Here is a 10,061-nt window from a genome sequence, read left to right on the forward strand (position 1 = left end):
ATCTTCAATCATTCCTTTGTTCATCATGATTTCTTTTAATGTTTGCACTCTTTGAGGGTCTTCAAACCACAATCTTACTTCTGCTTCTTTCCTTTCAGCTTCCTCCTTTTCTCTTTCCATCTGCAATGTTAATTTCTTTTCTCTCTCACGGTCAGCAGTGCTCTTTTGATATTTATGCGAATCTTTGACCGTATTTACTTTTCTTTTTAGATTATCCAGAGAAAGCTTGATTAAGGAATTGTATTCAAAGCCATGTACTTCCAATAATTGTATGTCTTTGTGCTTGGCTTTGGCTGACTCATAATCTTCATCACTTCTCACATTCTTCTTCTTGCTCACTTTATCAAAAAAGTTTGCAATATCATCTATAAGAGCATTCTTGTAGAATTTGTCAATTGAGTCAAAAGACCGCGGATTCAAGAAGGCAGGCTTGTGTCCAGCCTTCATCAGAAATTTCCTCTTCGATTCCCTGTTCCTCCATCCTTCAGCCTCTTGTTGAATATTTTCTTTTGATATCCTTTCAATATATCTCTCATCATATTCAAGGCTTAGCAAGTAGGCTTTATCTTCATTTTCTTTTTCATCATCCTTGAATGTTCTTTCTTCATCATCATCCAGTTCAATTGGTTAATCGAGATTTTGAAGTGCTCCAATCATTTGGTCTTCAACATGGATAGTTTGAGCCCCTTCAACATCTATTGGTTTAGCTTCCCTTCTTTTGTACACTTTAACCTTTACGGATTTTTGTCTTTTGGGCTTGGGTGTCACAATTTCAGTAGTTTCTTTTCTTTTTAGGGAGTCTCCCACTTCAACTTCTGATTGTGTTGGTTGAGTAATGATATGTTCTTCTTGCACATCCCTTTGTTCTTTATCAACAGTTTCTGTAATTATTGGCTGAGTGGTTTGTGTTACTGGCTCTTCATTAAGAATTTCTTCAACAACTGGTTCCTTAACACGAGTATCCTCAACAAGATCTTCATCAACTTTCTAAATAACAGGTTCAGAAGTCTCAACTACCTCTTCCACTCTTGGTTCTGGACCACTGCATAGCTTGATAAAATCCTGTTGAGCCTTTTTGGCAGTTGATACAATTTTAGGATGATGTCCTTCTGGTTTATTTAGAATGTCTGTAAGAGTTTTCATTATCACTAACTTCACCATTGAACTAGTTGTTATTTCAATTGTTTCTTCCTCAGATGCTATTGGTTTCATTGGACCCAAACCAAGCTCTTGTCCTTTAGATTGTTCAGTTTCAGGTTCTTCAAGTTCTGGTTCAGATTGAATGGGCTCAAATTCATTGTCAGTCTATGCAGTTGGAGTTTGTTCATCATTTTGTGTTTCTTTTAAAGACTCCAATGGAGCCCTAATAGCTTCATCAGCCTCCTTTTTCATTTCCTCTTTTTCTTCTTCTTCTTCTTCTTCTTCTCATCTCCATTAGTGCTTCAAACACTTCTTATTCAATCTAATCATCATCTTCTTTTTCAACCAACACCCATTCTTTTTCTTGATTTATTGTTGGTGCATATATGTCAGTAGTTCATATGTCTAATGTCTGTAATCGAGTCTGTAATATTGTTTGTGTATTTGTTTGTACAAGCGAAGTTGTTGACAAGTTCGCTTAGGCAAACTTGTTAACCAAGCGAAGTTGTTGACAAGTTCGCCTAGGCGAACTTTTTGAACGAGCGAAGTTATGGACAACTTCGCCTGAGGCGAAGTTGTCGTGTATTTATATAGTTTACAGTTTACTGTTTACGTGTTAGAGTTTTGGTTGATCGAGTTGGTTATTTACGTGTAATTCAGTAAGTCTATTGACGTGAGGTCGAGAGTCTGTAAGTATCACGGTTCGAGTTATCAATATAACGTGAGTTTTGTTCGTATCGTGTGTACGTGTGCTTGTGTTCTACGTCCGTAACGATCTACACAGGGATTCCGCACCTGTGTATATCGGGATATCTCGTGTGATCCGTTCAGGGAACCTACAATTGGTATCAGAGCTTTTGCTCGATTGTGTGGTTCGGGATATTCACGCGGGTGTAGAATTCGTTCCATTTCGGGTATTCTCGGGACGAGTTTGTGGTGTTTTTGCTCATTCTAGCCTCCTACCAGTGTGTTTAAGCCTTTAAACCGTCAAAATTATCGTTAAAATCCGATTTTCAGATCTGCAGAAAGTTTAAGTTCGTCAGGCGAAGTTGCAGTTCATCAGGCGAAGTTGCCGTCAGGATTCGTAGGGTTTCAGCGAAGATATAAGGAGAAGCGAAGTTATTCACAACTTCGCCTACCTCCTCAACTTCGCCTAACTCAGCGAAGTTCTCATCAAGTTCGCCTAGCTCAGCGAAGTTCTAATCAAGTTCGCCTACTCTCTAAGTTCGCTTACCCTAAGCGAAGTTATTCTCAACTTCGCCCAGTCACGCGAATTTAAGAAGAATCCAGCGAGGTTATTACTTAAGCGAAGTTATCCTTAACTTCGCCTACAGTACTGTTTCGAAGAAATTTTTTAACTTCGCCCTTTTCAGAATTTTTCGGGTTTCTTAGTCTTCAAGAAGGATGTCGTCGATCAACATTTCAGAGCTTGTAAAGATGGAAGTTGAAGCGGGGTCACCTACAAAGGCCCCAAGGTTGCTGAAGGGAACCGATTTTGTCGCGTGGAAGGATCGGTTCATACAATACGTTAAGTACCAGGATGCAAAAATGTGGGTATGCATCCAAGATGGATATATTCCACCAATCATGGAGTATGAGGGTCGAGACCAAATCAAGAAATACAGTAAAATGGAAGAGGAAGAGAAGAAGATGTATGAAGCCGAAAGCAAGGCTCATGCTGCAATCACAATGGCTCTTCCACAGGAGATCCTCCATACGTTCAGAAAGTATACATCAGCTAGAGAGCTTTGGGAAGCTCTTGAGAGCAGATTCGAAGGAAATGTAGGCATTCGGGCTTCAAAGATAAAGTTGCTCAAGACTCAATTTTCAGTTTTTAAGTACTTGAAGAACGAATCTCTTGATGATATTATCACTCGATATTATTATCTAATGACTGAACTGAGTAACTACTCCATTTCCTACCGAGAAGAAGAGATTGTGGAAAAACTTCTCGATGCTCTCCCACCAAAATGGGAGATGTATACTGTGCTAATGAGGGAAGACAAGGACTTCCCTACTTATGATCTTGAAACCGCTGTCAACAAGCTCAGAACTTTTGAGCTTAATATGGTAAGAAAAGAAACATCTATGGATCAGGTTCAAGATCCAGGCATGTACGGTGCAAAAGTAAACTCCAATACAAGTTCAAAGACTGATTCTGCCGCCTACTACTCGAAGGGTGAGTCGGGTACCAATTCTTCACAGGAGGGGCATGTGTCAGTAAACTCAAATGGGGATGTTTGCTTTGTTGCGGGTGGATCAAGTGGTACTCAACAGACAGCAAGCCAGAGTAGTGGATCTTCAAGTTCCTCAAGCAATAATTACTCTAAGATGCCAATGAGCGTCAAATCTGCTGAAGAGCAGTTTGGCCTCTATGCTTCATTTATTGCTTCATATGAAAACTATATTCAAGGAAAGGTGGTTGATCCTGCGATGCTAGATGAAGACTATGACCAGATCGATGCTGATGATCTGGAGGAAATGGATTTACAATGGCAGATGGCCATGATAGTGAGGAGAGTGAAGAAGTTTATGAGAAAGACGGGGAGAAAGTTTGTTGGTGGCAGGCCAGGGTTCGACAAGTCTAAGGTGATGTGCTATAACTGTCAACAAAACGGGCACTTTGCCAAAGATTGCAGAAATGAGCGAGTTGAACGTGGTCAGGGCCGGTCTGCACAGCACACTGGGAGTACTAAAGAAGTCAATGCCATGCTATCCAGAGAAGCAGGTGAATACAACTGGAACCTGCATTCGAATGACACTAGTGAACAGGCAAATATGGCTAAGGTTGAGAATGAAGAACGTGAGAAGACTACCGGAGAAGAGAAAGCTACTGGTAAGGAAAAAGCTTTCATGGCAGATAACAATGATCAACGCTCCGAGGTAAGTTCTAAATCTATTTGTACTAAATGTGAGAATTTGTCTGAGCAACTTGCTACCATAACTGATCAGTATGTTCGTTTAGATGCTGAATTTAAAACTCTTAAAGAAGATCATCACTTTACAAAAGCAAGAGAAAACAGTTACAAAGTTAAAATAAAAGCATGTGAAAAAGATGTTAAAAGCTTAAAAACAAAACTTGATGAAAAAATTGAAGTAATTGATCTAAGTTTAACAATGCTAATAACCAAACTGCTAGATATAATACTTTCAATGTACATAGGTTTGGAAGGCCTCACACTCAATTTCCAAGGAGATTTCCTAATATGACTGACAGGAATTATCCAAATGCTAACTTTGGAAAGCAGAAGTACGGGATGTATAGATCCAATACCAATTGGTCTTGGGTCCCTAGATTCTAATCCTTTGCTTTATTGTGCAGGAACAGTTGAACAGGACTGCCCACAGTCTTTGGATTGTAGATAGCGGCTGTTCCCGGCACATGACGGGTAACAAATATTTGTTACACGACTTAAAACCTGTTCAAGGAGCGAGAGTTAGCTTTGCTGGTGAAAGTGGAGGAAGAATTACTTGAAAAGGAACGGTGTCCAATGGGAAAATGACACTTGAGAATGTGAACTTTGTAGAAGAGTTGAAGCACAATCTGCTGAGTGTGTCGCAGATTTGTGATAAGGAGTATACTGTTCATTTCACGAAGAATGAGGCGATCGTGTTGAAGCCTGGTTTTCAGATAACAGACGAGTGGATAGTAATGAAAGCTCCACGTGATACAAATACTTATGTGATGGATATGAGGTCTACTGAAATGGCCACGGGAGAATCATGTTTAATGACTAAAGCAAGCGAATCAGAATCCGAACTATGGCACAGGAGAATGGGGCATATTCATCTTCGGAAGATGAACCACATTGTCAGGAATGGGCTTGTGATGGGCGTTCCCTTGAAAAATTTAAACTTTGAAGACAAATGTATTGCATGCAAGAAGGGAAAGCAACACAAGAAATCCCATCTCACCAAGAAGGTCAACTCTATTGCTAGTACTCTAGAACTGCTTCACATGGATCTCTTCGGTCCCGTGAATGTAAAAAGTCTAGGAGGTACTTCTTACTGCTTGGTGATCACTGATGACTACTAGCGATATTCGTGGGTATATTTTCTGAAATCGAAAGATGAGACGGCTCAAATGGTGAAGAATTTGATTACCAAAGTTGAGAACGTCATGAGTAAAACTGTTAAGTTCATCAGAAGTGACAATGGGACGGAGTTCAAGAATTTTGAAATGGAGATTTTCTGTCTTCAGAAAGGAATTGAACATCAATACAGCGCTCCGTATACTCCGCAACAGAATGGAGTGGCTGAAAGGAAGAACCGAACTTTAATCGAAGGAGCCAGAACTATGCTGGCAGATTCGAAGCTTCCTGTGATGTTCTGGGCTGAAGCAGTTGCTACAGCCTGCTATGTTCTGAATAGAGTGTTAACCGTTAAGAGGCTTGGTAAAACGTGTTACGAGCTTATGCATGGAAGGAAGCCCAACTTGAGTGGTCTTGAACCATTCGGGTCCCCTTGTTCGATCTTGAAGACAAACTCTAAATTTGGCGACGTAGCCGATGAAGGAATCTTAGTCGGTTATGTTGTTGGTACTCCCAACCGACGTGTCTTCAATACTTCGACCTGCAAGGTGGAGGTGGTGTGTAACACTGACATCACAAGTTACCAACCGCCAAAACCTAGCAATGGACCTGCTGAGCTTTTCGACTATGTTAAGCTTTTTAAGTCGTTTAACGTACCGGATTTGGAGATTTCTGAAGAAGAAGAAAGAGCTGCGACGAAGATGATACTCGATGAGGAAGAAAATCTATTGCAAAGACAGCTGATTGATAAATGTCAACCTTCCTCATCAAACACTATCGGTACCCCTGCTGCCTCAACTGAAGAAGAATTTATCAATCCTTTTCACTCTCAGCCAGAAACAACCATTGACGAGATCTCTTCTAATTTGGAAGATAATTTGCATGTCGGTTCTGTTCCGACCACGAGAATTCATAAAGATCACCCTTTGGATAATGTGATTGGTGATGTGTACTCAGGTGTACAAACGAGAAGTAGCTTGAATGAACATACCTATGTTTATACAAGCATTAAGGAGACAGGAATAATCAATGAATGCCTGTATACCTGCTTTATAAGCCAGATTGAACCGAAGAATTATCAAATGGCTATAAAGGACAGCTCGTGGGTCGAGGCCATGCAAGAAGAGTTGGCTCAATTCGAGAAGATGGAAGTTTGGACTTTGGTTGAAAAACCAAAGAATGTGCATGCGATAGGCACAAAATGGGTGTTCAAGTGCAAGACAGATGATAAGGGGATCATTATAAGAAATAAGGCGAGGCTTGTCGTGAAAGGTTTTAATCAACAAGAGGGGATTGATTATAACGAAGTGTTCGCTCCTGTCGCCAGGTTGGAAGCCATAAGATTGTTTTTGGCGTTTGCTGCTCATGAAAAGATGAAGGTGTTTCCGCTAGATGTGAAGAGTGCCTTTTTGAATGGGAAAGTTGATGAGGTTGTGTATGTTGAGCAACCTCCGGGTTTTCCTAACCCAGACTATCCAGATCACGTGTATAGGTAGAGCAAGGCGTTGTATGGATTACATCAGGCACCTCGTGCCTGGTATGCAACTTTATCGGATTACTTGCTCGAGAATGGTTTTGAAAGAGGGAAAATTGATAGCACGTTGTTCTTCAAAAGAGATGGAAGCGACTTCCTGCTGGTACAAGTCTACGTGGATGACATTATATTTGCTGCATCAAAAGTCTCCATGTGTCAGGAGTTTGAAGCCGTCATGAAGAAAAGGTTTGAAATGAGTGCTATGGGTGAACTAACTTTCTTTCTAGGATTGCAGGTTGATCAGAAGAAGGACGGGATGTTCATTCATCAGACGAAGTATGTTCATGATGTGCTCAAGCGCTTCAAGATGGAGGACAGTTCTCCATATGATACTCCAATCTGCGTCAATCACAAATTGGGTGCTGAAGTAGACGGTGATGCAGATGTGGACCCAACTCAATATCGGGCAATAATAGGTTCTTTAATGTACTTAACTGCATCTAGGCCTGATATAATGTTTGCTGTTTGTCTTTGTGCACGTTTTCAGGCAAATCCAAAAGAATCTAATTTGAAAGGTGCAAAGAGGATACTGCGGTATCTCAAGGGCAAGCCGAAGCTGGGGTTGTGGTACCCGAGAGGAGGAGACTTGGTGCTGGTCGCTTACACAGACTCTGATTATGGAGGGTGCAATCAGAGTCGGAAGTCAACAACTGGAGGTTGTCAGTTTCTTGGTGGGAGATTGGTGTCGTGGCAATGCAAGAAGCATACTTCAGTCGCAATTTCAACCTGTGAGGCAGAATACATGGCAGCATCCAACTGCTGCTCTCAGGTTCTTTGGATACAACAACAATTGCGCGACTATGGTCTGAATTTCTTACTTACTCCTATTTGCATTGATAACACAGCTGCTATCTCAGTAACTAACAATCCCGTGAAACATAGTAAAACTAAACACATTGACATACGTCATCATTTCATACGGGATTGTGCTGAGAAGAAACTGATAATTCTTGAAAAGGTGGATACGCTTGATAATTTCGCTGATTTATACACTAAAGCGTTTGACAAATCCAGATTTCAAAACCTTATTGAACTGAATGGGATGATCAATCCCGAGTAACCATGCTATTCTTATGTTATGTTCGTAAAAAAAAAAAAATACGTCACTAATCGCTTAAAAATATGTCGGTTACATCAGTTTGAAGGACTTGTCTTCGGATATGTTTTGGTCCTCATTTTCTACTAGTAGATTTTGAGGATAGCCATTAACCAGATTACTGATAGTGACCGGGGCGGTTTATGATGAGTTTTTCGTTCTTTCGCTTAAAATTAGTCGATCATACTTAGTTAGAAGGACACATACTAGTATGTGGTCGGTCCAGCTGATCCATTGGATCTTCGGGATAGCCGTTTACCTGAAGACTTTGTTTTGGTCGGGGCGATTAATGTTAAAATTTTTTTTAAAAAAAGGGAAATGAAATTATTTTTCAAGTCTGTTACTTCGTAAGAAGTTCGTTAGCTATGTTAAACGGAAAATTGATCCAACCTTGGAAAATGATAGATATACTAATTCTGTGTGCTTAACTAGTGAAGTTATTAGGCTTAAAAGGCTTTAGGACAGTCATTGTATGTCATGGTAACTTTTTATGGTGCGTAAAAGTATATGTGATACAAACTAAATTTACTTGATTTTACGTGGAAACTCCTTAAGAGTTTAGCATGTCTTCATATATATCTTTCCGAATGATAGGCAGAAAAGCGATTACCCAGTCATACACGAGCCCATGTGTGTTCTGATTCCCGTGAAGATAGCGTCTCAAGATACTGCAGTGATCAAGATTCGGGACTTGCAGTTAATTTCTACTTTGAAGTCTATGTTTGTTCGAAAAAAAAAAAATTATTTGGAGTTATTGAAACATTTTAGAGATGACAAAATATCAAGACTTCTCAATCTTAGAGTAAGAAGAAGAACGGGAACCAGAAGAAGAGTACTTACATGTTTAATCAGACACTATGGGTCGAAGTCAATTCGGGGTGACTTGGGGAAAGCCAAATACGTTTTGAGGATAGATAGGAGGCATCAATATTTCTGAGTTGTTGCCCACTTAAATTTTGAGGCTTAATTGAATATAACTCATATCACAGAAACGATGAAAACCATCTTAAGTTATACCTGCTTACAATCTGTCTCTATATGTCATAATACAGCTAAACACGGATCTATGTGACAGTCACGTAGTTAGTATGATTCCTGTTCGGATCTTTTCTAAAACGTAGCAGTCCCTATCGAGACTGAAATTTGATCCCTTATACTTTAAATTTTTTTAAGTTTTTGTACTTAGATAGTTTTATGATTTTTTAACTGGTTACTTAGAATTGATCATGTTATTTATTTCTTAAAGGAAAATTTATAACTTAATTGATAACTGTTAACATTTTAAGGGTTAAATTTTGAAATTTTAGGCGATGTTATTGAACAGGCGAAGTTGTGGATAACTTCTCCTAGGCGAAGTTATCTGTAACTTCGCCTGTACAACAGATCCCCTATATAAGGGATACTTAACGTCGAATCTGATCCTTATTTTCAATCAGCGAACTTATCGGTTATTCCTAGTTATCCGACGAACTTTCTTATTCCTAGTTCTCCGGCGAACTTACTTATTCCGTATCCGTGTTATTTATTCCCGATTTTCACACCGATTCAAGGTTCGAAATACCATTATATCACATACTCAATGTTCTTTCAAGCGTCTAAATGTTTGTTTCGACCGGTTTCGAACTCTCGGACCATCGGTTTTGAAACCGAGTTTCATAACCTGTGTTTTAACGTGTTGATAAACATACTGTTCGTCAACATGTCCTTAAAACTTGTGTTTAAGAGTTCTTAATCGTCTAAACTAGCCGAATCATCCACTGCACGTTGTTCCATAATTCCTAACTGTCGCCGATTCAGATTCAGGCGAAGTTAGGGTTTAGGCGAAGTTATCAGCAACTTCGCCTGAAACTTAAGTTCGCATGAGGCGAAGTTATCCGTAACTTCGCCCGAAGCTTAAGTTCGCCTGAGGCGAAGTTATCCGTAACTTCGCCTGTAACTTAAATTCGCCTAAGGCGATGTTGTGATGAGGCGAAGTTAACATTAACTTCGCCTAGATCAATTTTACTTAATATTAATTAGACGAACTTAAAGCTGAAGCGAAGTTGTACCCAACTTCGCCTCAACTTTAACTTCGCCTATACAGAGTTTATCACAACTTCGCTCATGGTAACAAAGCGAACTTGTGCTATGTCTTTGTGTCGTTCTAACTTGGTTTGTTTGTTGCAGATATGGCTGCGATAACGGGTGCTGGTGGTGCAGGAGGAGACGATGGTGATAACCAACGTCAATTCTTCCCGGGTCACAATATGTACATTACACT

This window comes from Bidens hawaiensis, unplaced genomic scaffold (genome assembly GCF_021521415.1).
Source record: "Bidens hawaiensis isolate Kalapana, Puna unplaced genomic scaffold, B.hawaiensis_p1.1 tig00000935_1, whole genome shotgun sequence".
In the NCBI taxonomy this organism is placed as follows: Eukaryota; Viridiplantae; Streptophyta; class Magnoliopsida; order Asterales; family Asteraceae; genus Bidens; species Bidens hawaiensis.